The sequence below is a fragment of the Mus caroli genome, unplaced genomic scaffold (genome assembly GCF_978045245.1).
Source record: "Mus caroli unplaced genomic scaffold, Mus_caroli_1 scaffold_14, whole genome shotgun sequence".
Taxonomy (NCBI): Eukaryota; Metazoa; Chordata; class Mammalia; order Rodentia; family Muridae; genus Mus; species Mus caroli.
In genome coordinates this window covers 73,573,563-73,600,000 of record NW_028227269.1, presented here as the reverse complement: position 1 = coordinate 73,600,000, position 26,438 = coordinate 73,573,563, and the positions used below count along the sequence as shown (strand labels likewise).

General features: G+C 39.4%; 1 protein-coding gene across 1 annotated transcript in view; it reads left to right on the top strand.

Annotated features, from left to right (window-relative positions):
• The window catches only part of Kcnh5 (potassium voltage-gated channel subfamily H member 5), a 286,479-nt gene that overhangs the window by 68,443 nt on the left and 191,598 nt on the right, over positions 1-26,438 (top strand). The gene's annotated exons all lie outside the window — the stretch shown is intronic.

The following is a 26,438-nucleotide window of genomic DNA, read 5'->3' as shown; positions in this document are numbered from 1 at the left end:
GGGAGGAGCAGGAAGAGGGAAAGAAAGAAAAGCAGGTGGAAGAGCAGGGGGAGGAGGGGGAGAAGGTTCATTGAAGAGGTTACAACAATGGTGCTCTTGGAGTCAAATGTAGTTCCCAAACCAGGTGATGGGTTTAGGGCGTAGAAATACATTTTCTCTGAAAGACAGCAGCTTTGAAGACTTCATGCCTTTACAAACCTAGTGACTTTTTAAACTTAAGTCACACATGATAGCTGTTTCAAGAGTTAACCTAAAAACCAACATATCTTCCAACAGTTTTTGAATTGGTGCAATTTTCATTCCTGCTTTTGCTTTCAATTCATTATAAATACAGTTAAAGGTAGAAAGTGTATTTGATGACTTGTGATGTCTGGCCTCACTCAGCGTTCTGGTCCTATGGTGTTTGTGAAAAGAGGAATATTTAGAATGTGTCATACCTTAAAGGATCCCTTCGTTCACAGCTCCTTCTCTCTAAGTTAAGGGTGGATGACTCAAAAATGACTGCTCCAAGCTGGGAGGATGCAATCAATAATAAAACATAGGCCAGGCAGTATAAAGGACAGCTTATTCAAATGTTTTAACAATGATAATGCTACCATGCTGCTTTCCCTAAAAACCCTACAGTGTCCCTGTTAGATCACTCAATTGGAAAGTTCATTGCACTATTGTGGCTCTGTGTGTATTGGGAGTAGACTCAACTTTTTCTTCATTGACTTTCCCGTAAATTTTCTTTTAATAAAACAATCAGTCACGTGGGGATTTGAATGAAGTTGATCTCACATAAGTAGAGAAGTATGGTAGGGCAGAGCCCTGGGGTATTGGAGGAGGTTTGGGAAGATGTTGAACTAAGACTACAAAATTTTATTCATTCAGAAGAGGTCAGCTCAAAAGATCTATTATGCCACGTGATGACACAATTAGAAATATACTCTAATCTTAAAAAGTCCTGAATGAGTGGATTGATGAGAGAGAGAGAGAGAGAGAGAGAGAGAGAGAGAGAGAGAGAGAGAGAGAGTTATTATTCAAACTTGTATCACTACAACAAAATACCTAGGCAGATTACTTATGAATGCAATATTCTGCTCATAGTTTTCAAGGATCAAGAACAAGATTTAACAGCCCCATTTCTTTGGGTCTCTGATAAAAATAAACATAGATGTGAGCATGTGGTGGCACATGCAGCCACACCTTATACTAGAAATATACAGAGAGGATATAGTCAGGGCCCCACAAGCCATTATAAGACCACATTCCCAGGTGACTTCAGGGCTTTCCCAAGGTCCTATCTCCTAAATGCCTGCAGCTTAACCCTAGGGAAGAAGCCTCTAAAGATGGGTCTCTGGGGGATGGTCCACATACAAACCATAGCAGGGACTAAATCTTCTCACTGAGTTCCCACTTATTTCAAGCTCAGAACTCAGAGGTGTCACCTTGGTCCCTTGAAGCTGGCCACAGTGTGAGCATGGTGGCAAGCAACACATGAGGAGATCAAGCCCCTTCAGCTTTAACTCTATACAGCTAGTTGCTAACATCAGACAACACAGCGCTGAACACAGTTGTCTGAAGCTGGCTATGTTAGGGGTCTGGTGTACTGTCACATTGAAGACACATTTCCCAAAGGTGCTCCCAGCCTAAGTATGGAGGGAGGGAGGTCCGTCATTAAAAGGGATTGGGGGATGACTTGTTTTTGTTGTTGATTGTTTACTTTTGAGATCGTGTTTTAATTCTTCTTCCCCTTTCTTCTCTCCAAACCCTTCCATATATCTATCTCACTTTCCATCAGATTCATGGCTTCCCCTTTCCACCCATGGTTATTGCATATTGCGTGCATATGTATGTATTTGGGTGACTTTCATTCTGGCCTTCTCTCTTTCTGCGCTGCATTTTGAACTCTCCTTTACCAAATTTTCCATTAACTTTTTGATTGATGCCAGATCTCTCTAGTGTCTAGAGGCTCCACCCCCAACTTCCTGTCCTTCATCCTCTATATCCACCAGACATTTATTGTAATCAAATTCTTGCACAAGGACTCTGGCTTGGCACCTGTTCCTTCCAGGATCTGGACAGACCAAGCAGTGTGCAGGGAGGCAGTGTCATACACTGGTCAAGAGAGTGAAAAGAAGTCAAGGCTCTGTGAAGAACAGTAGGCGGTACCTTATTTTAAATAGAATAAGCTTGAGAGGAAAACATTTAAATTGTTTAGGTGATTTATTTATTTATAATTTATTTCCATGCTATCAAGGAACACATCTGTCCACCTTTTCCTCTGGCAATTCAACTTTAGGCTTCATCTTTGCCTTCTCATCTTGGAAGCTGAGCTTTCAGACTCCTTTCGTGCTTGCTGCAGTGCCATTAACTTATTCTCATAAAGGTAGCATATCCCTTTGGTTCAATAAACATTGCGAACATGTTTATAGCCAACAGACTTGCCTTCAGTGAGGTGTCCAGCATCCTGTCCAGTCGCCTTTTTTTCTCTGTCCTTTCTTTCCCCGAAAGGTTGCTCATTTCTGTGTAGTTACTATCAGATATTTAATCTTCAAGTTTCCACTCCTTGATTAAATGTCTTCTCACTATACCAATGCAAGAGATATTTATTCAACATCAGGGACTTAAACAAATGTCTCTTCACTATCCATCCCATTCGAGAGATTGGTTAGCTGTCTAATACTTTGTCTTGAAATCATTTTCCTTCAGAATTTTGAAAACATGATATTGACTGTGTTCTACCTTTCAATGGCTCCTTTTAGGAAACTTGACACTATTATAGTTTCTGGTCCTTTACATGTGACCTGCTTTCTCTTTGCAGAGGCTTAATGTAACTCCTGCACCACAAGGCTTAGACGATGTTGTCTGATGACGCGCCTTAGAGTAGGGCCTCTTTCATACGTCTTCATAGATATGGATGGAATGCCCTTCTTTGATCTCAAAAATAATGAATTCTGCCGTGATAATTTCTTTTTATGATAAATCTCCCTCCTTTCTGTCTTTCTCTCTTTTCTCCCCTCTGGAGCACTTTTTGTTTAATGTGTTGAACAAACCCTGTAATTTCCTTGTTTATTCTAAGCAGCTTTCCAAACCATCATCTCTATGCTGCGGTTTCTGGGGATGGCTTTATCAGTATTTTCTAACTCTCTTTGACCATAATGATGCCTTTTTGCCTGACACTAATGCAGCTAAATTTGCTTTTGCATCACTTGGTGTGCACTTGGCATGTACATTGCTATATTTAATGTTCTGTAATTGTAGACTATTACATTCAATGTATATTTTATAAAGACTAGATGCTGAGAGTCGTCACACTATGCAGCTTAAATTCTTCATATTTACTGTGATTAAATGCATTCTGACTTATTTAGAGCATCATATTTTCCATTTTTCATGCTTTCCCTGTCTTTCCTTTTTGTGCTGCCTCCTTGATAATTTATCCTCTTCTGTACCGACTGAGGTCTGAGGTTTCCCTCAATACATTGGACCCTTTCTAATGGGCTGAAATCCCTGCTAATCCATGATTCTTGTATTTTTATGTCAGCAACTGACTTAAATCCCTAAAGCTTGTGAGACTCTTTACCTTTCTCTCAAATAACACAAGGACTTCTGTTCATTTTCTTTAAAATTTCAAACATCTATTCATTTTGTTATTTTATGTGCATGAGTGTTTTGCCTGCATGTACACATGTATACTAGTATATTGTGTGGACCTGGTACTTCTGGTCAAAAGAGGACATCAGATGTCATGGGACTGGTATTGCAGATGATTGTGAGCCACCATGTGGAGCCTGGGAATTGAACACAGGTCCTCTGCAAAAGCAACATATGCTCTTAAGTGTTGAGCCATCTTTCTAGCCCTTCTTCACTTTCTTTAAATTTAATATACTATACTTTGGTTCCACATTGTTCTTAGCTCTCTCCTTTAATTATGTTATTCTCCCACCTCATTGTCAGTACAATCTACGTGTCCACTTGTTTCTTTGCTTGCGTGGTATTTAATGCATTCTTGGCATTCTTCTGATTCAGTTCTTGAATAGTTGGCTCTTTGTTAACGACTTATTACATAACATTCCAGGAAGGTTTTTTTTTCTTTTTTTTTTTTTTTGCATCCATCTCAACACTTCTAATTAATACCTTCATATTTCATCCCCACTTGTGTGCATCCATATGCATTAATGTGGTTAAAGTTATTTCAATTTTATTATTAGTCTTTGGATGGCCTGGACTCTTCTGCCTAGCACAGGACATGCTTTGTTGTGACAGGGTGGCTTTTCCTCAGTCTTGCCTTGAGTTTCTTACAAGATGTTTACAAAGACTAAGTGTGAAAAGATACTAATGAGTTTCACTTGAAAACTTCTACCAGCCTGAGAGGCTGTTGTTACTTTATTTGTTGGGTTTCCTGTGTATAGTTTCATTGTAAATCTTGAGGTGGTGAACAATATGTCCCTATGGTACTTCTTTGTTGGATGGATGCACAGGGATTACATGAAGTTTTACTAACTCTTAGTGATTTCTACAATGATGTAAAGATGGAAGAGGAACCACACCAGCTAGTGGGGCCTAGGGAATACGAGAGACTCTATGTCTGGGAATCACACTTTAATCCTTCATTCCTATACATGCACAGAATAAATGAAAGCAGCTTAATATTACTCTATTTTCAAGATCTTTGATATTCTATCTGAAGATAATTCGATTTACTAGGAATTTGTAAACTGGATACATGCTTTTTAGAGAAAACTACAAGGCAAGAAAGACAGAACCTATTACAGAAAGCTTTTGGTCTGAGAATAGGAAATATGTACGTTCTAGAAATCATAAAATGGAGGATAAAAAAATTCTCTCATGTGTCCTAAGAGTAGAATCTAGCTCATTTGCAATGTGCATTTGAAGCAGCATGGAGGTCTAGCGTGGGGACCTCTCAGGGGAGCAGGTGTGTAAAGTACATAAGAAAGATTGGGCCTGCAGGCAATGCGCGGGTCGGTTGCAAGGGGGCTGGAGGGGTAAGATGATGCTGGTGAGATGATGCTGGTGAGATGATGGTGGGTATCTGGCTGCATGGTAAGCCTGAAAGATGAGTCTGAGCAAAGCAGCATTAGGCAAATGATCATCACGCACAGATGCTGCAGGCAAAATAGATGAATCAGCAATGGCTAAGTGGAAGTAGATAAGAGTTCTAATTTTTGGAAAAGTCCCTTAAAACAGTGTCTGAATTATTATTTGTTCATAATTATGCTTGTCCAAGTGCCACCCACATGTTACCTCACACATTTAAAATTGTGATTTTTATCTCTCATTATCAGAATAAGAACGGAGACTCTAGAAGAGGGTAATCAAGCTTGTAGATGTTAATGAGCTTTGTCAGACTCTCTGACCCTTTTGAACCTCTAGAACCTCTCTGTCCCTTTTGCCACTTCAGATCCGAGAATAGTAATAGTAGACACCATTATTTAAACAATTGACTTGCTATCATGTTTTAAATTAAAATAGATCATCAAAGGCAAAAAAATGGGAGGATTAGGAAGGTGTGCAATGCAGTTTCTTCTGTGTTATTTCTTCTACCACTCACCCCTAGTAATCATCGTACATGGTACTGTGCTGTATGGGGTTACTCTTTGTACAGGTGTGCCTCGTGTGCTGAGCAATCCTCCCTGTGCCTCTTCTCCTTCCTCACAATTTCTCCTTATTTCCCTAGACAGTTTGCTTTTACTTTTGAATCCTATGAACATAAACGATTTTATGTATATGTATGAAATATAGGAAGCATAAATAAGAGGAAACATGCACTATTGACTATAAGATGGCTCAATTAAGTTTATGGCTATTTCCAATGCCTCTAGTTTCCCCTAAAGGATATAACTTTGTTCTTTATAGCTGAATCACATTTCATGTGTGCATACACCACCTTTTCTGTATCCAGTCCTCTGTGCTTGAACGTCTGTGCTGATTTTGTAACTTGGTACTGTGACTAGTGATAATGGAATGAACATTTATGTACGAGTTTCTCTGTGACATATTGAGTTGGGCTCTTTTGGGTATAGCTTGGTCATATGGGAGGTCTATTTTTATTTTCTTGAGGAAACTTCATGCTGATTTCCAGAGTGGACTAGCTACTTTATATTCCACCAGCAGAGTGAAAGCTTTCCTTTTGTCCACACTCTCATAGCATTTGTTGTTACTTATATTTTTGATGACTGACATTCTAAGTGGAATGACATGAATCTCAGTGTTGTTTTAATTATTTCTCTGATGGCTAATGAGACTGAATATTTTTTCAAATGTTTATTGGTTATTTGTTCTCTATCTTTTGAGACCTGTCTATTTCCTTAGCAGACTTATTGATTTCTTTTTGTTTAGCTTTCTCTCTCTCTCTCTGTCTCTCTCTGTCTCTCTGTCTCTCTCGCTCTTTCTCTCTGTATGTGTATATGTGTGTGTGTGTCCCCAATGCTAGTCCCTAGTTATATGCATAGCTAGCCAAAATTTGCTCCATCCAGTTCCTGACTTCTTCAGTTTATTAATTTTTTTTTATTTACTGAGTAGAAGTTTTATATTTTGAGGTTCCATTTGTTAGTTGTTGGCCTTATTTATGGAGTACCTGGAGCTTTATTAAGAAAGTCCTGGTCTATGTGTGAGTCTTGCAGTGCTTTGTGTAATGTTTCTTTAACAGTTTTCATGTTTTAGCTCAATTGTTAATGCCTTTGCAGTATCTGGAGTTGAGTTTTGAATAGGGTGAAAGATAGGGATCTAGTTCATTCTTCTATAAATGGAGATACAGCTTTTGTTAACACTGGCTGTTAAAGAGGCTCTGCTTGCCAATGTATTTTTTGGTATCTTTGTCAAAAATTATATGCAATGCAAAAGAGCTAAGGATCAAGCCAGTCTATCGTGAGATTGTGTTTCCTAGTAACATCCTAAAGAAGCTACACACATAATATTTCACCAACATGCCCACCCAAATATGAGCAAAACAAGATCAGCAAAGAACATGGCACACTGGATAGGAAAAGCCCACGAGGCCTCAATATACCGAAAGAACAACCGGCAACAGAAGAAATCTGGAAACAGGAAAGGTAGTCTTTCCCAGGGAAGAGCACTGGTTGTTCAGTGCCAAATTCATCCCTAAAAACATACATACAAGGAACATTATAAGGACAGAGTAGACTGTATTTAGAAACACACACAGACACAGACACAGACACACACACACACACACACACACACACACACACACACACACACACACACACAAACAATTTAAAAAAGGCCATGAATTTGAAGGGAAGGAGTGAGGAATCTATGGGAGGGTTTTGTGGGAGGAAAGGAAAGGGAGAAATGTTGTAGTTATATTATAATTCTAGAATAAAAAACTCATAGGGCAGTAGCTATGGTGGTTTATATATGGATCGTTTACTGTGTTCCATTAACCTACATCTCCAATTTTATGTAAGGACCACTCTGGTTTTTGCTATGGTTCTCTAGTTTCATTTGAAATCAGAATAGTGGCACCTCTAGCATTATTCTTTGTCCTTAAGATTGCTTCTTTTATTGGCATCTTTTGTGCCTACATATGAATTTTAAGATTATTCTTCTGTTTCTTTAAGAAATCGTATTGGAATTTAATAGGGATTTTGTAGACTGGCAAATTTGTTTAACTTAAGTTAGTGGCCTTGCTCGCTTTATTTCAAACAGATTGGTAAATTATAAGTAACAGGAATTTCCTTTCTGGTTCCAGTGGCTGGAAGCAGGGCGCAGAGGAGCTGTCATGGGGGTGGTGAGGGTCTTATGTCTCACATGCAGAAGGTGGGAGACACTGACTTAAATATGTGACATTAATTATTCCTGAGATGGAGCACTCAGGGACTAAATGTTTCCCCTTAGGTATCCTTCCTCAACATTGATGCATTGAGGGACATGCTTCAGCCTGTGTCTTGTAGTAGACAAAGCTGTCTAAAGCTCTGAGGTGCTCAGCCCTTTTTGCAGTTTCCCAATGGACAACACCATATCTATATTCAGCCTTAAGACATTGCACAGCCTGTAGTCAGCACCCACTTGGATAGGTCTCTCATGCTTCCTGGCTTTTGCCTGGTGATGCTTTGAGTGACCTTTGGATTTCTAGCAAGACAGACTTCATAAGCCATGTCCTCTAAAAGCCATGGACTAAAAGCATGAACTAAAACCATGGACTAAAAGCATGAACTCAAACAATCTTTCTCTCTGAGATAGTCAGTGTATTCTATTGTGTTAACAACCGATAATAGACCGAGACATCTATGTTACCCTGCTACCAAAGCTTTATGCTTTCTGTGTTTTTTTTTTTAATTGACTATGACCAAGTGACTTCTTTTTGGCCTTACAGATGAATATGCGTTGTTCTTACTTTATTACCATTTGTTGAAAATACTGTTACAATGTTCTATTTTGTTCCTTTGTAAAAAATTAGCTGAGTAATTATTGCACGTGGGTTATGTGTTATGTATTTCTAGGTTACACGTCCTGCTCTATTCATCTGTTTGTCTAGTCTTTTGCCAATCCTATAATCTCTTGATTGCTGTAGCTTTACAGTAAGCCTTATAATGAGGTAGCATCAATCCATCCTTTGGCTTTGTTCTTTTTCTTCAATATTATCCTGGATATTCTGTTTTACTTCTCCAAATAGATTTCAGAATTATTTTGTTTATATTCACTAAAAAATTTGCTGTAATGTAATTGAAATGTTGTTTTATTAATAGCTCAAATAAGGAAGAATTAGTATGAATGTTATATCGAGTGTTTTTATTCATACACATGTGATATATCTTCATTTTTCTATCCTTTTGTGTGTGTGTGGCATATGTGTTTATGCATGTTCATAAATGTGCAGGCATACATGTACATGCAAGCATGCATGCATATATGTGTGCTTGTGTGTGAGCATGCTTTTGCCAGTTAGAGGTTATCACTGGGTGTCATTCTCTGTTTATTTCCACTTTATATTTTGAAGAAGAACTCTGTCTCTTGGTTTAGCTCAGAAGTTTTTTTGACTAGTCCAGCTAGCCCTCTTGCTTCTTTGACTAGTCCAGCTAGCCCTCTTGCTTCTTTGACTCGTCCAGCTAGCCCTCTTGCTTCTTTGACTAGTCCAGCTAGCCATCTTGTTGCAAACAGAGATCCGCTGTCTCTGCTTTGTGTGTGCTGGAGTTAGGGACATATGGTGGTCAGGAGTATAATTAGCTCCTTGATATTAACTTTATTTCCTTTACTTCAAAAAAAAGGCTTTTCCTCTTTTCTTGTCTTATTGAATTAGTTGGGATTTCTATTATGATGTCACACAAAAGCACAGAGATGGGAGGCACATCTATCTTGTTCCTGATCTTAGTGAAAGCATTCCTAGTTTTTCACTGTTGGGTATATTTGTTGTAAGGCTTTCTTTAGATAGTTATTTTTAATTGAATACATGTAAATATTCTTAATTTGCTGATTTTGTCACAGGCATTTTCTACATTCATTGATATGATCATGCAAATCCCCTTTCTTTAATATATTTTTTGGCCTTCCAATTTTGAATTAGCTTTGCAATCTTGACATGATTCTACTTAGTCACAGTGAATACTATTTTATTTTACATTGTTAGATCCAATTTTCTGATGTATTGTTTAGGGCTTTGCATTTATATCTATAAGAGACATTAGTCTACAGTTTTCTTATAATCTCTTTAGCTGTGCTGTCAGTGTAATGCTGGTCTCACGATGTGCCAGGAGTATTCTGGAGAAATCTCTCTGTTCTCATTTTCTGGATGTTGTAGAGATCTGGAGGAGTTCCTTTGCTGAATTTCTGAGAAGATTCAGTTTTGAGCCCATCTAGGCACTCTGCCTTCTTAATTTAGAGGTTCTTCTTATTCATTAATTGTATTTAATAGATATATTCCTATTTAGATCCCTATTTTATAGAGAAAGATTATTAGAGATATTCATACTTCTTATGCATATTTTAGCAGATGATATAATTCATAAATTTTTCTTATCTCATTAAGATTATCAAGTGTATTGCCATAGAGTTATACATAATATTTTTAGATATATTTGGAACTTTTTTGAGATTTTATATTTGTAATGGTGTTACCTACATTGTGTCTCCTTCCCCTTTTCTCTCCTCTTTTTCCTTTTTCTTGCTCTTTCTTCTCATTGGGTTAGAAACTTACTATATTGGTCTTTTGAAAAACCATTGTTGGGACTTATGTTGGGGATTATGTTGACCTTCTTGTCTTCAAGTACATGGCTTTAAGATATATATATATATATATGCTTTACTATATGCTTTACTCTATTTGTGACGTAATTTGCTCTTGCAGTTTTGGCTAAGGTAGCAGTTTGGAACACTGGCATCAGAATCTTTCTTCTGTTAAAGCATCTTTACTTTTCTCTGCGTAACCGCCACACTCCACTCATGGTGTCAGGGCGTCTTCTCATTCTTAGATACCTCAAAACAGGCTTAATTCCTCTGAAAATTTTCCTTTGGCATAGATAACATTTCCAAATATGCTATTTAATTTTCTGGTATTGAGAGGTTACTCTAGATAATTATTTCTAGTCAAGTTTAATCCTCTTGTCATCCACGTTGTTTCATTTCTGCTGCTTTTAACAACTATAAGTGTTCTAATAATGATTTGTATTTTATAGTTATATTTTGATGAGTCATGGGTTCATGGTTTGCCCACTGTGATCTTCCATTTCTGTGAAGAATTGAAATTGTACAAAGATCTTTAAGCATCAGAGGGTTTGCTAGCTTCTGAATGTATAGAAGGAAGACCTTGTGCTTGCCAAAGGCAGAGACATTTTCTAACTGAACATCTTGGATTTTCAATTCCTGCCTAACTGCCATTCAATTTCTACATTGTTGCTGTTCTGCTGAGGTTTCATAGTTTATCATGTTTGCTTGGATTGCCCATTTCTTGTTATTAATAGAAGTGAAGGGTCAGGAGGAAATGTCTCACAGGTAAGAAAGGATTCCTTGCATTTTGGGTACTGTGCTCACATCTCTGATCAGTTCCATCCTATGCATAGGCTCATCCTCACATGTAGGAAATATTCCAGTTTGATTGGCCAGATCTGCCATTCCTTCACATGTGTTTAGTGATTGATTACTTTGGGGTATAGGTTGGACTTCCTACTGAGCAAACAAAGCATCACAAAGTATCTAGTAAAAGGGGATCGTGGTACAGTCTCAGAATGGAAAAGCTCTCAAATTCTAGCTTGAGAGAAAAATGACTTCTAAACAATCAATCTTAGAGAAAAAAGATGGGACAGAGTGAAACTCAAAGGGGAGAAAAGGGTTGAAGGGTGGTGTCATCCTTGGGTTCCAAATTGCAATGTGGTAAGTATGGTCCAAACATTAGATTCTATTCCTTGTGTTTACTCGTTGGGTAATACACAGATTTAATGATTAACATTCTTCTTATATCTGAAATTGAACAATGTTGCAGGCCTGTATTATTTTGCATGAGTTTTCCACTGAGACAAAGCGGTCTGTCTGCTGAGGGAATTAGCTCGGAGAGAATAGGAAATAACAAGTAACGAGGCGCCTTTATTTGATTTTTCTGCTTACATAAGAAGACACTTCTGTCTGTTCTGATGTTCATTCATGATGAATGCTTCCTGTCTTTGAGCTCTGGGGCATGATTCTAAAATAAGGGCGAAGGAGGGCTGGAATACATTGCTCTCTGCATGCTGTGTGTGGAAATTGCACGTTAACTGTGTCCATGCTTGCGTAGAAGTTGTTCTTGTCTTTTGTGCAGCACTCATTCCCATGCTTGAGGAGTTTTTCCTCTATGGATCTAGTGGAAAAAACTACCTGCCTTTACTTAATTTCATGATGCTACTTCTTTCCCATAATATACAGGAATCTACAGGAATATGTTCATTGCTCTCATCGCTGTCTTCATCTTTAAGAAGTTTTGTTTAAGCTGGCTATGGTGGTGCACAACTTTAATCCTAGCACTTCTGGGAGGCAGAGTAGGAGAAGGAGGAGCAGGAACAGGAACAGGAGGAGCAGCAGCAGCAGGGGGAGGAAGAGGTGTGGGGAGGGCAGGAGCAGCAGCAGCAGGGGGAGGAAGAGGTGTGGGGAGGGCAGGCAAGCAGATCTCCGAGTTTGAGGAAAGCTTGCTTTCCACAGGGAGTTCCAGGGTGGTCAGTTGCACAGTGAGATCCTAAATAAATAAATAAATAAATAAATAAATAAAGCTTTGTTTATTATTCATTGTGAAGAGTGAATAAATCACTTCCCTTTCTTCATGAGACTTTGACTTTGGTAAACCTTCCTTTGTCGCTCTAGGGATCAATGAAGGAAATTTATCTGTGTTCCTTGGAAGTAAAAAGAGGTTAAACAGAAGGGTCAGCCTGGTGAGCTCCCAGAGACTGAGCCAGCAACCTAAGAGGATAAGCCTATGCAATATGGTCCCAGCACATATGTAGCAGAGGGCTGCCTTCTCTGGCCTGAGTGGAAGAGAATGCACCTAATCCTATAGAGATTTGATGCACCAGGGTAGTGGGAGTACAGGGTGGGTCACCCTCTCAGAGGTAAAGGGGAGGTGGGGGGGGAAGAACTTCAAGGGAGACCAGGAGGGGGCAGCATTTGGACTGTAAATATGTAAATTAATAATAATAAAGAATGGTCAGTATTTGTATTTGAACTACAAGAAACTTTCAATCAGCTCTACTTACCCAGATGAGGTTGCTAAGGTGTAAAGGGCGTTCCATGAATGCTGCAACTCTGACACACCCATGTGAGACAAGTACATGGGGCTATTGCCATTAAACGCATTGAGAGTTTGGTTAGCTAGCTAGTCACGAGGCTCTCTCTAGTTGCATGCTCCTAAATCGCTACCACATCCTGCCAATAAGACAAAGCAGACATGACTTTATTACTGATCAGAGGTAAGGGAGAAACTTACCTTATGAAGTGTGGGCTGTGTCACTAGGTGGATAAACAAAGACAGAACTATTGAGGAGTGCAAATGTGCTTCAGGGCTGGAGTTTCTAAGCTGGGGCAGGTTATAGTGCTCTGCTAGGTTGGGTAATGCTTAAAGGGATGATGCAATGCCTCAGCGTTAGTGGCAGCAGCAAAGCGAAGATGATTATTTATTTTTGGCCACAGGGAATGATTTTGGGCTTTGTGCATGCTGAGCATGAGCTCTACTGCTGAGATAGACACAGTTCCAAGATGTGAGTTTTGAATCAAAGAGATGAAAGGATCTTACGAGAACAAGCTGTCTGCTGATGCTCTCTCCTAATGAGTTATGGGTCTTTGGAAATGTGCAATAACAGGAGAACAAGAATTTGGGGCAGGATTTCTTGGGAAATAGGATACAGAGGTAGAGGATAAAGTCATGCGAATGGAGACAGACATAAATTCAGTTATGTGTCAAATGGAATGCTTGGGGGGAGGGTAGGTTCAAATCTCATGGCTTTAAGTCAAGGTAGCTCTAGTGTTCCTTTCTCATGTATGACTTGTGTGTTGTGGGACGATGGGGCCCAAGGATAGATTCCACAGATTACTATGAGGTCAACCCCCACAGAGGAGGCTTGTTTTAGCAATGAGCAGTCATTGCTATTTGCACACTTTCCGAGTCGGATGGTAACTATGGCAGCCCTGTGAGTTGACTTGATAGATTGGTCAGTACTGTGGGCACAAATACGGATTTTACTTTGTGTTTTTTGGGAGGAATATCTATCTTCTTCTCCCCTTTGCTCTCTTCCTTCTCTCATTTCATTTTTCTTTTCTCCTCTCCTCCCCATTCTCTCTCTTTCTCCTGCTTCCTCTTCCCTTCTGACTAGGTATTTTAGGCTAGTTCAGAGTCACTGTGCATCCTAACATGGCCTGAGTTTAACAATCTTCCTCTCTCAAGCTTCTGGGTGCTGGGAATACAGCGACGTGACGTCATGCCTGACCTAAGACAATATGTGTTTGTGTTTAGGTCAGTGTGCCAACTAAACATTAGCTCTCTTCAGATACTCTTATTATTGCACAAGGAATTATATTAAGCTTTGAATGGCCTTCCTCTAACGCTTTTGTTTGATTTTATAGCTATTGAAATTGTTCTAGCCACTCAAAATAGTATTTTTATCAATTCTTTGAGAATTGCACACAATGTATTTTAATCATATTTGCTACTTACCCCTTCCCTAAGTCTTCTGAGATCAACCCCGTACCTCCTCCTCGCCACCTGTTTTTAAAATTGTATTTTATTTTAGTAATCTAAGGAATCCAATCTGTATTTCTCTTATATTCATGACTGTGGTGTCATCAACTGTAGTGTAGTCAGCCTACTAAGAGTCACACCCTTAAAGAACCAATTTTCCTTCCTCCCGAAACCGTTTCCTGTCGGTAGCTTCCCTTTGGGATGGGGCTTGTGATTCCTCTCCCTCTTCCATTGTTCCTGTCACTGTTACTAAGGAGGTATAGATATCAGGGACTGGGCAACACTATTTTTTCTTATAATTACAAGTTTTTAGGCCTACTAGACTCTACATCTAATGAATCTGTTTGAATTTTAGAATCTATTGTATTTCATGTTCAGTACTAAAATCTAAAAATTAAAATTAATAGGAATGTCTAATTAATGACAATGTTGACTATATTGGCAAAACTGATTATTTTTAGGAGATACACAGTATCTATGTTAGCATAGATGATAAGTTTATACCACTAACATTGTTCATGTTTCTGGTATGTATAACTAATAATAATTGTTTAAACTGACTTCAGAGATGTTATGGTACATTTAGATAAAAATGACCCAAGGAGGATTTTTTTTTTCTCTATTGAAGTCATCCTTTTGGTGTAAGAACAAAAACACATGTTCTTTATTTAATCCATCAACATGCTTCCAATTATCTAAGTTCCTTTTTACGCTAAGTGATAGGGATCTTGCAGTGGGTGAGCTTGCAAATCCTCCTGTCTTCATAGCAATAGTTAAGAGAACTTGTTTCAGACATTACTAATAAGAACAAAGAATTCTTTATTCAGGACTATTGGAGAGAGGTTGTTGCAATGGAGGTAGGAGAATGAAGTCAATTTGCTGAGACAAATCCTCGGAAGGTAGGTCAGTAGGCCACCCGTGCTTACTAACTGATATTTATCAGAGTTGGGACTAAGGTCTGGATAATAGAGAGGGGTCTGTCTTTTTACTGAGTATGTCCTCAGAAATATTCCTCAAATCCCTGATCAAATAATTTGTGATTTATAAAACAGGTAATGGGTTAAAAAATTACATATTAAAGGACTACAGAAAGAATATTTCACTGGATGTTTTCAATGGTAAATATGTGTTGCGGCCTGCGAGCAGCTCGCAATGTGAACGGTTCGACTGAGATGGCCACTCGAGCTAAGGGAGGAACTAGACGGGGAGAAAGAAGAAACGGAGCCAAGACAAGTTCATCCTGTTCAAAGCTCCATTTTACTAGTTCCGACATTCAGTTATAAAGGAAGGGGGAGGGAACCCCATTCCCGCCGAATGGTCTCGGGGTCTAGTAGCAGGGTGAACACATGTGTGGCTCCAAGCAGCAAAGCGGCACGGTCCAGCAGTGGGCGTGGCAGAACGAATGAGCAGGAAACTCCACCCTTGAGCAAGCAGGTTCCAGGCTGGGGGTGGGGAGACTACAAATATGCTCTAAAGAAAGGGAAGTCAGGGGCTTGGAATTGAGATGAAACCTGTCTAAAGATTAACCTAGTTAAGGACATTTTGGTTAGTTTATATTCTGGTGAGAGAAAAACACAGTGAACAAAATGGAAAATTTAACCCGTATATATGTATATATTATATAGATAATGACTTGAGTGCTTAGAAGTTGAACCACGTAGGAAGGTATGTTATGGTTAAATATAGCTGTTAAATGATATTATGTGACTTTAAGTGATAGGCAGTTTAAATATAAGGATGACATTGTTTTAGAGCATAGAAAAGAGAATGATTATTAACCAGACTCACTCAGTATTGTCCTCAAGTTTTTTCTATTCTCTCTGTTTCCAGGAATGTTACGTTTGTTTGCTTTTGTTGTTGTTGCTGTTGTTTTTGTAGCTCTAGATAAGATGATCATTTGCATTAGTGTATTTGATAAAGGAAATCACCTTCCCTTAGGTGGAAGGGTCTCTTTCAGTAAGTTAAGAACCCAAATGGAACAAAGATGGAACAAAAGAGGAATTCCTTTTCCTCCTCCTCTCCCTCCTCTCCCCCTTCCCACCCCTTCCTCCTCCTCCATCTTCTCCTCCTCCTTCCTCTTCTTTGTTCTCTTCTGCTTTATCACTTGATTGGGTCTTTCATCCATTTTGTCTTGCTTCGAGTTGAGGACTAATAAAGCAGCTTTGATTCTTAGTCCTCAGACTTGGATTCAATTATACTGTTGACTTTCCTGGACCTTAGCTTTACAGATGCTATCACCTGGGGCTGTGAAACCCTTATAATCATGTGAGCTGATTTCTCAAACCTCTGTCTTGACATAGATAGAAATAGGGGTCTCTCTATGGCTGTCCACATCTCTTGTGATTGATGTGATACCTTATGCACCTGTGTTTTTTCTCTCTTTATACGGTCTCTATTTCTACCTCTATCTGTAGGTCTCCTATTGGTTCTGCTTCCCTGGAACACTCTGGGTCATACACTGTCCTAGTTTTCTTTTCCATTGCTGAGGTAAAACACTGACCCAAAGCAAACTGAGATAAAAGGATTTATATGCTGTATGCTTTCATGTCACAGTCAAGGTAGGGCATGAACTCAAGTAGGATCCCAGGCAGGAAGCATGGTAGAAAGCCATTTACTCATTTGCTGTCCATGGCTTGCTCAGCTTGCTTTCTTATGCAACCCAGGGCCACAAGGCCAGGGATTCTCCCTCCCACCTGGTCTGAACCATCTCTCATCCATCACAAAAATGCCTCACAGACTTGACTACAGGGCATCCCAGTGGAAACAGTTCCTCATTTGAGGTTCTCTCTTCCCTGGTAATTCTAGTTTGTGGCAAGTGGATAAAACTAATAGGCACACACACTTAATGTTCCCCTTTCTCATTTGTTTACATAGCTAATTGCAATTGCTTCAACATTTTTCTGTTTCAAATTTCATTGCCTGTTACTTTATTCTGACAGCATTTCTTGGACTCATTATCAGTGCTATAAAGCAAGAGTTCCAGCTTCTTTGATGAAAGGAATAGCTAAGAGAGGTCTCAAAAGCAAAGATACTTAAGCTCAGACCTGAAAGATAAGTAGAAGTTTCTCAGGCAAAAGAAGCAGTTGGTAGGTTAGAGACACTGTTTTAAACAGTAAACTTGAAGGTCCCCTAGGAGAAAGAGAATATGAAATTTTTGAAGGAAGAAAAGAAGTCCTTTATGAACAGTGTACAGAGAGCAGGAGACAGCTGCAGATTGAGACTGGGGAGATGGACTAAAGCAGGCTGTGTTAGAGAGTTTAGATTTGATTATAAAGGCTACAAAATGTATACAAGAAGGAGTTCCAAGTGTCCTCCAACTTTGCCTGATTGTAACTATAATGTGTGGAGAAAGTAGAGATTTTAGTTAACATATCTCTTTGTATGTTGCATATTTTGATCAGGCCTTGTATTTGCTGTTGACCCAATTGTTACTTTTTTAAAAAGGCCTCTTCTGTAATGGAAAGCATTAAAAAAATTAATACATTATTGGTGCTATGGAAACACCCCCCCCCATTAACCTGTTGTCTATCTTTCTGTCTATTTGTCTATTTTTCTATTTGTCTATCTGTCTGTCTATCTATCTATCTATCTATCTATCTATCTATCTATCTATCTATCTATGCAAATCATTGTGATTCAGTAAGAATACAAATTGGCTAAAGCAGGTGTCATGCACAAGTCATTTAAATTCAGATCTCCTACTGAAGGATGTTGCTAATGCTTGGAGTAATTAGGAGAATTTCCCTCTGGAGCTCTTGGTAGCATGAGTCAGAGAAGAAAGTTTTGAATAGAAAGGAGGCAATAGAATTTGTTATCTGGGTTAGAGGTTCACATAACAAATGTAGTTTGCAATTTTCTCTCAGTCTTCAAATTGCACTCTGCAAAAGGAAATGGAAATGGACTATGTAGTCACTCATGTATAAAATCTATTTAGAATAAGAGCCCAGTACTTAAGAAACAGAGCTTATTGTTTTGTGATTTCTATCCATTTGTCTGATATAGTCTACCTGGAAAATTAAATATCTATTCATTATTTATTACAGTATCAATGGTGGAGGAGTTAGAAACTATTATGAGAGACATATACTTACTATTTTATTCTTTTATTAGTGTACTATTTTTGACAAGTATTTGAGTGCCTACTATGTGGCAAAATACTACAGGATGTCTTGTGGATAAAAGAATGGACAAAATATGATGGGTCCAGACAACCACAAATACAAATATAATGATGAAAATGTATAGTTACCTTTGAAATGACTTGGTCTGGATAGACAAGGAGAGGTACCTCTGAGAAGACAGCCGTCTTCTGTGCTGAGCTGTAATGTCTTAATAGACCGGGACAGAGAAGGATCAGAGAACATCTTCTAGAGCAAATGACAAATACAGAGTCCTTGTGTTTGAGGGAGCTGGTATAGTCTGAGGATAAGAAGCAAGGTGGTTAGGGGACAGAAGGGTATAGATCGAAGTTGGAGTGATAAGCATGGGCTAGGTTATGTATGTGCAAAGCTTGAAATAATTAAAAGCTATGATGATGAGCTGCCAGTCATTTTGACGATGAAATTTTTTAAAATAATGTTCACAACAGACTGAATGCATTCAAATAAATGCCTGAAGCATCTTGTAGTTATAGAAGAGAGAGGCTCATACTGTGGTGACAGTGGAGACTGAGAAGAGTAGATATTTGAGATATTTAGGGGTTAGAACCACGCAATTTAAGGTAGATTGGGTGGAAGAAATATTAACAAAAAATGTCACGGGTACTTCTTGGTGTCTGATTTCTTAATCAAAAAACATCTTTAAGACAGCAAAGGGGTATGTTATCATTTTTACTGAGAATCAGGACAGGAACTCAAGCAGGGCTGAAACCTGGAAACAGAAGCTAATGCAGAGACCATGGAAGGATGCTGTTTACTGGCTTGCTTCCCCTGGTGTGCTCAGCCTGCTTTCTTATAGAACCCAGGACCACCAGCCCAGGGATGGATGGCACAACCATCATGGTCTGAACCCTTTCCTATTAATTGCTAATTGGAAAATGCCTTACAGCTGGATTTCATGGAGGCATTTTCTCAACTAAGGCTCCTTCCTCTCTGATGACTCTAACTTGTGTTAAGTTGACATGCAAAACCAGTCAGTACAGCGCTGTGTAATAAGAGAAAGATTTCTGAGGGTTGAGAGATTGGGGGAAGTATCTGTTGTGTGACTGGGATTGAACTACGGTTGCATCTTGTACCTGCAACCACTGAACTCAATAGAGACTAGGTTGTGATCTGATGGAAGGGTTTTTGAGGTCAAGATTATTGAGTCTGTAGTGGATGCAGTGCATTTCAGATTGTGTCTATAGGCATGGGTATCTGAGAAGTGGGAAAGTTGCTGCAGTTAAGTTGGCAGATGATCTCTGATTTTGTTTTATTGAAAGAACTGTTTGCCTTGGTACCACTTAAAGTAATGATGGGATTTTCAGGAAGATTGGATTTCAGAATACTTCAAAGATATTTGCAGACATGCCTTTGCATTCCCTGTTATGGAGAATTTATTGTTATGAATCCATGTAAAGTATGACAGAACATACTTTATAATGTAATAGACAAACAATACCTAACAATTTCATATTAAATATTGTTTTAATTTGCAACCCCATGTCTTACCTACTTGGTTATTTTGGTTAAAATCTATTGTGCCAGATAGGTATTTATATTCTCTTCTGCACTTCAAGTATGACTTTTTTACTTATAACTGACCAGTCTGGGGTTTAATTGAGTAGTTCTGATTTGGGTTGCTTTGGGTTTATTTTAGTCAAGTTCACCCATATATATCAGTAGCTGGCTGCTGGGTTCACCGGAGCTGATGATGCAAAGGGCTGCTTTTCTTCTCCTCCAAAAGCTTGTTTAGTCTTCTTCACATAGAGGGCTTCTAAGAACAGGAGTAGAACTGTGCAAGAGATTTGTGATCCAGGTTTGGAACTGACATAGAATCATTCATATCTCATTCTGCTGGGCAAAGCAAGCCAGAAGGCTGGCTCAGATGTGAGGGCTCGGAAATAAATCCTATCTCTTAATGGGAGGGTTATGAATTACTTTGAAGAGGGAATCTGATACACTAAGAGGAGAAATAATCCCAGCTGTGGTTTGAAAAAAAAAATATTGGTCTGTCACAAAATTTTGTGTTGCAAGATGGCATGGTGAAAAGCCATGTAGCAGGATGCTATGCTTCAATATCTGCTCTTTTGCATTATCTTAATTGTCATGAGACCCTAGGAGACTCAAGTCCTTTGATTCTTCTTCTTATGTTTACACAACAAAGAAAGGAAGAAGGCAGGAGGGGATATTGGCTGAGTTCCATGCCTACTTTAGTGAATGCGGAAGAGCTCAATGGATTGATGAGTGTTTATGCGGCTTTATCATTGATAGAATTTCTTAATGTGGCCATCCACAAACCAAGGGTGGAGTTTCTAGCACGGGATTTATCTTGCTTTAGGATGTTCCTTGCTCTCCTGTTCCCTGGGAGTCTTGTGAAGGAAGGAAATTGGCAGGGATGGGGAAGGAGATGAGAAGCCTGAGAGTCCAGCCATTTAACCCTGCTGCCTTCTATTACACATTTGCTGTGTTTGATATTTTTTTTTCCACCAGAAGAGCCCCAGGGATTCATGCTGTGAGATCTCAGAGGTTAGAGTAAGGTAAAAAGCCATGGGGTGCAGAGGAGGGCACAAAAGGCCTGCAAAGTTTGGAGAGAAATGAAGCAGAAAATGAAAGAACACAGAGCTCTGGTGGAAAATAGAGAATCAAGAAATTGTTGTTAAAAGTATGGGTAGAGTAAGAGAGATGTTTTTGAAGATAGGTCTGTAAAAGTATCCAGTATTATCAGAGGAGTGAAAAGAAAGTTACCAGTGAAGTAAGTCCAATTTGTGTCCCATTGTGAAGGTCATAGGACTTGAACCATAATATCAGAAAATACTGTTTTTAGATACAGACTTTGACTAATCCTGCTCTCTAGTAATAGGATGAGCGAGGAATCACTCATCGGAACCTGTACCTGGTGATATTTTAGCATTACAGGCAAAACCATGGGGTCTTCTGATTTTCTTTAAGAGAAGCACATCAACATTAGGTAAACAGTTCATGGAACTTCACAAGGCAAACTTCTCACCAGTACCCCTTCCCCAACAATGAAAGCTCATTTCCTTCCTTCTAAACCCATAGGGTAATTTATCTTCTTTTTTGAACTCCACACACATGGAATCGTATTGTATATACTCTTGGGTGATTTGATTTTGCTTAATATGACATTTTTACACTTATTCCTGTTAAGTATAATTCTAGTTTAGTTTTAGATAGTATTCTACTGAATGAAGATAGTATCCCTTATCCATTCTACAGAGATAAACATTTGGCTTTAGGTCATTCCAAGTATTTATTTGTAAGGAGGACATGAGATTCATTTTGATACAAAGTAATGGAGAATTTCTGAACAAAACCAACTTATTTATTTATTTATTAACTTTGGATAACAGTTTCTGATTAGATAGAACAATAATAAATTGAACACTGAAGGCAAGGTCAAAGGTGAAGTTTGGCATGACTTTTGATAGCAGAAAGGTCTGATGCATTATTGCTATGTACAAAAAACAATGGGAAATGACCCAGAGTGTAGACAAAAATGGTCATGTGGTGGTCAAAACCCAGCAGAAGAGAGTGTATTTAATTGTATACGGCGATGAGGCCTCAGAGAATGTGCTTAGTTCCAGAGTTTCGCAAGATTCATATCGTTGGGACTTTGTGGGGTGTGATGGGGTACAGAGCAGAAGACTGCAAAGCACGTGGTTGTTGTGGAGAATGTGTTAAGAACCTTAACGTCTGGGCCTGGGTGATGCTCACTCTGCTTGCTTGCTGTGACCTGGAAGCCTCTCTACTCTCCTGTGAGCAACAAAGGCCAGAATCCCACTACTGTAAAGTGAAATGACTTGCCACATGTCTGGAGACTATGTACCGCCATAGAGCATCCTCTGTGACTCCTACTGTGATGGAGTCCTGCCAAGGGAGCTTAGACATGTCATCTTCATTCTTTCCTGTAGAGAATGACCCTCCTACAGGCCAGCTTGCAGGTTAGTGTAGCGCTCTTGGCAGACTGAGTTTCAAATAAGCAAAGTGTTTGAAGCCAGATTGCTATTTTGTTCTTAAGTCCTTTGGTAGCTATGTGAACTTTTGAAATGACTGAGCTTTTCTGGACCATGTTTTCATGATCCTTATCACATAGAGTTGTTTCTGAGAATAAATGAATTTACATATGGAAAAGTCCAAGAACAGAACCTGGCATGTGGCGAGTACATGGTATTATCATCTAGACTCTCTTTTTGAAGCAGCAGTGAATGATCCCACATTTTTCCCAGCTGACTGTATGGAGTCCATAGCCATGGCTGTTGAAGTCTTTGATACATCAGTCTGTGCATGTCAGCCCAACTACGTGCCAGGATGCTCAGGTTAGGTTTCCAAAGAATGAGCTCACCCCCAGTTGTGGCCTGTGTATGGGAATGTAGCTGTGTCCTGTCCATTCTCCATTTCTTCAGTTTCTTCCCCATTTCCCAAAATCTATGGGTTTTTAGTTCTTTCCCTACAGTTCTCTGGTAAACCCCGTGTCCTTTGAATATGTGGCCTGGTCAGTGTAGACATAGTGAGAATTTCTCTTTCCTACTCATTTTCTGAACTCTATTTATGCAATGTAATGTTATAATCGTTGTTTCTTCTCCATATTATGCTGTCAAATCAATTTGTTAGCTATAACCAAAGCACCTAGATCTACCCCCACATTTGACTGATCTTAAAGTTACTCCTTCATTTAAGGACTGTATTGTCTGCTTAATGTAGTTTCAACTGCCAGATTGGTAGCTGACACTAGATACACTGCTCAAAGAGTTTCTAGTTTCCTGGCATGTCATGCATGGAAACAGATTTGAACTAAAGTGTGATTGTGATAATTGCTTTACTAGAGATGTGCAAAGAATGTATGGTAACACAAAGCTAATGACCCAGTTCTCAGTGGGGAGAGAAGGCAAGAGCAGAACAGTAAGGATAGTGGAGGAGAGAATCTTTGCCATGACATAAGATCCCAGCCATGAAGAAAATGGAAGGAAAGGATTAGTTAAGTAGCAGGAGTGACCCAATTGCAATGCTGTATGACACAACCTGGGATCATGTTCACTGCAATGAGCAGTTCCTGCAGTGGACTAGCAATCACAGAGAGGAGTAGCTGGGGTAGATTAGGACAAGGTCATCAAGGGTTCACAATGTTATAATACAAAAGGAATACTTAATCCTATGAATAGTAAGCTAGTAGAAAATGGCTTAAGGTCAGAAGGAGACATGATTAGACAGATGTAAGTTTTAAAAATCCTATGCTGGTAGCTTATAGTGTGTGATTTGGGACTTGTAGGAAGTGAGAAGTGGTTGTTTGCTCCACACAAGTATAACAAATATAGCAACAATGATTAACACAGAACAAAACGTGGAACCAAGACCAAGGTATGGCCATAGGAGCAAATCGAAGAAACATTTTGATAGATTTGTAATCTGGGTAAATGTCGTTCTTGGGTGCTTTGAGTGATGAGTAGCCCAGGGCTTGATCTGTCAGAAAGAGGAAAGAATCAAGACTCATAGAGCAGATTGGTAACCATGATGTGCATTACAGGACAGGGGGTTACAGGTCAATGGACTTGGGAGAAGTGAAGCATCCCTGTGCCTTACCCACCATTGGAATCTGTGGGGCAATCACATAGAAATGCATAGCAGGCCTTTGCCTCATGTTCAAGAAACTCGTGTGTGATTTCTGTTGAGCGTTCTGCAAAGAGGTGTTGGAGATCATCAATTCCTATTCATAAGACCAACGAACCCTTAAAAGGTCTAGAAGCATGCATGATGGGAATCCCAGACCATGAAAGAACTGTGAAGGGTAGCCTCAGAAGACCATTTTTCAAAGTGTACCAGTGGGGGAATTGGTTGAAAATAAGTTAAAAAGAAAAAGGTGGCCATGGAACCAAATCTAAGTTCACAAAGCCCATGTACTACTTAGGTTTGGTCAGGCTGTAGAAAACAAGCTTTTGAATAAGTGGTCTCACAGCAGTTGTGCTTCAGGCTGGCCTGGTTCCTTTTGGATGAATGCTCTCTTCCTCTTCCCAGTAGATTCTAATTTGTACATTCTACCAAGGGTTTGTGGCAATTTATTAGTTCAAATGGGGTAATGATATCTCCTCTGATTTTCCTTCTGTTTTTAATGGGGAAGAATGCAAGCAGAAATAACTTTTTGCTATGCAACATTTAAAGAGAAGCCCCACTATTTTTCATAAATTCAGGCTACCTAGAAAACAGTATTCATGCAGCATTTACCTTTTAAAAAAATTGAACTCTGAGTTTTCATGCATTTCAATTATGAATTCCTTTAAAGCAGAGGTAAGACATATTTATCTCAATGTTCCCAGCCCTCAGCACAGAGCCCCAGCATCCAGAAGTGCTCTGCAAACTCTTTCTTCTTTACAGTTATGCATCTCCATAGTTGTGTAAGCTTAGTTTTCTGAGTTGTCTTGAATCTTCTTACTTTATATAACATTGATGTCACTGTATAATGCCTATTTGGCTTCTTAATTTTATCCATCTTCCCTCCCTCCCTATCTCCCCCTCCTTTTCTTTCCATCTATCTCCTTTTCTCCTCCCCTCCCCTCCCCTCCCCTCCCCTCCCCTCCCCTCCCCTCCCCTCCCCTCCCCTCCCCTCCCCTCCCCTCCCCTCCCCTCCCCTCCCCTCCCCTCCCCTCCCCTCCCCTCCCCTCCCCTCCCCTCCCTCCTTTTCTTCCCTTTCCCTTCCTTCCTTCCTTCCTTCCTTCCTTCCTTCCTTCCTTCCTTCCTTCCTTCCTTTTCTTTCATGTGTTTATATATACATGTTTGTGTATGTGTGGAGGAATTGCTCCTCTTCAAACACTATCCACCTTATTTTCATCTTATTTATTATTTTTGAGACAGGGTCCCCTACCAGAGACTGGATCCTTCTGTTTCTACCTCCCTGGTGCTGGGAATACAAGCATGTGCCACCATGTCTGACCTCTTTTACAGGGTCTCCAGAGATTAAGCTCAGCTTCTTCATACTAGAGAAGCAAGCACTTTGTAGGCTGAGTTGTCTCCTGAGCCTCACTTCTATGTCTTTTAACTACTTAAGGTTCAGCATCTTATGTTTACTCTGACTGTTCAAGTGGAAGGGAATTTATTTTATGACCTGGCATCTGAGAGCTGGTAAGTGAAATCCAAGCCTAAAAAGAGCCAGGTGGGGATGAAACCACCAGAATGGACTGCCACTTCTCATGTCTCCAGTCACCTCTGCATCTTGTGTTCTTCTAGTTTTTCTTTCTCTTCAAAATTTCCATGATAATAAGCATCTATAACATATAATAGAGCAGATGAATTCTGAACCTTTTTTTTTTTTGCTGTTTTAAATATCAAGAATTTTACCATTCTGTGCATAGAAATCTTGTTGATGTCATATCTGTCCTGCCCTGTCAGTCAGTCCTTCTATTGGTCAGAGTAGGTTAGGATGCCTGCAATCTAGGAAACAGAATTTACATGAGGAGGCCATGGCCCTCACTTGATTTGCAGGTGAGAGCACCCCAGCTCATTGCTTCAGTTTCCCTCTGTTTTGCAACCTGTCTAAGGGATGCATTTTCCTGCGCCTTCATCCCTCCACCCTACTCCCCAGGTAACCTCATATGCTTCCAGAACCCTGACTATGGGATCTTTCTTGACTTTGTGAAGTTGAATCAACGAAAGTGTGAATGTCTTGCTGCTCTTTCTTTGGATGACTTCTGTAGGCCTGCAACTAGAGAAGGGTGGGAATTTGGAGACTTTGTACCAACTCTAGGTTTAGCTCTGTTCATCCAGGCAGTTCAGGACTCAGAGGGAATAAGGATGATGGTTGCTTCTTGCCCCCTTATATACCAAAGCGCTTATTGTTTTCTAGTCAGATGGGGTTTCCTTAATCAGAAGGTTTCCAGGTTTTACCTATTAGAGAATAAGGAATAAATGGAAACTTTTATAGCAAAAAGAAAGAAATGGCCCGGGTTTACTATCTCTTTATCTGTACCCTGTGTAGAACACATTTGAAAATTATACTTCTCTTAGAGTGAACAGTTCTTAACTAATGGAAATGTTTCAGCTAGTAAATTCCAAAAACATTCTATTTCTGGGTGGAATGGAATTTGCATTTTAAAGAAAAATATTTATCATTGTTTCATTTCTTTGCTTGCTTA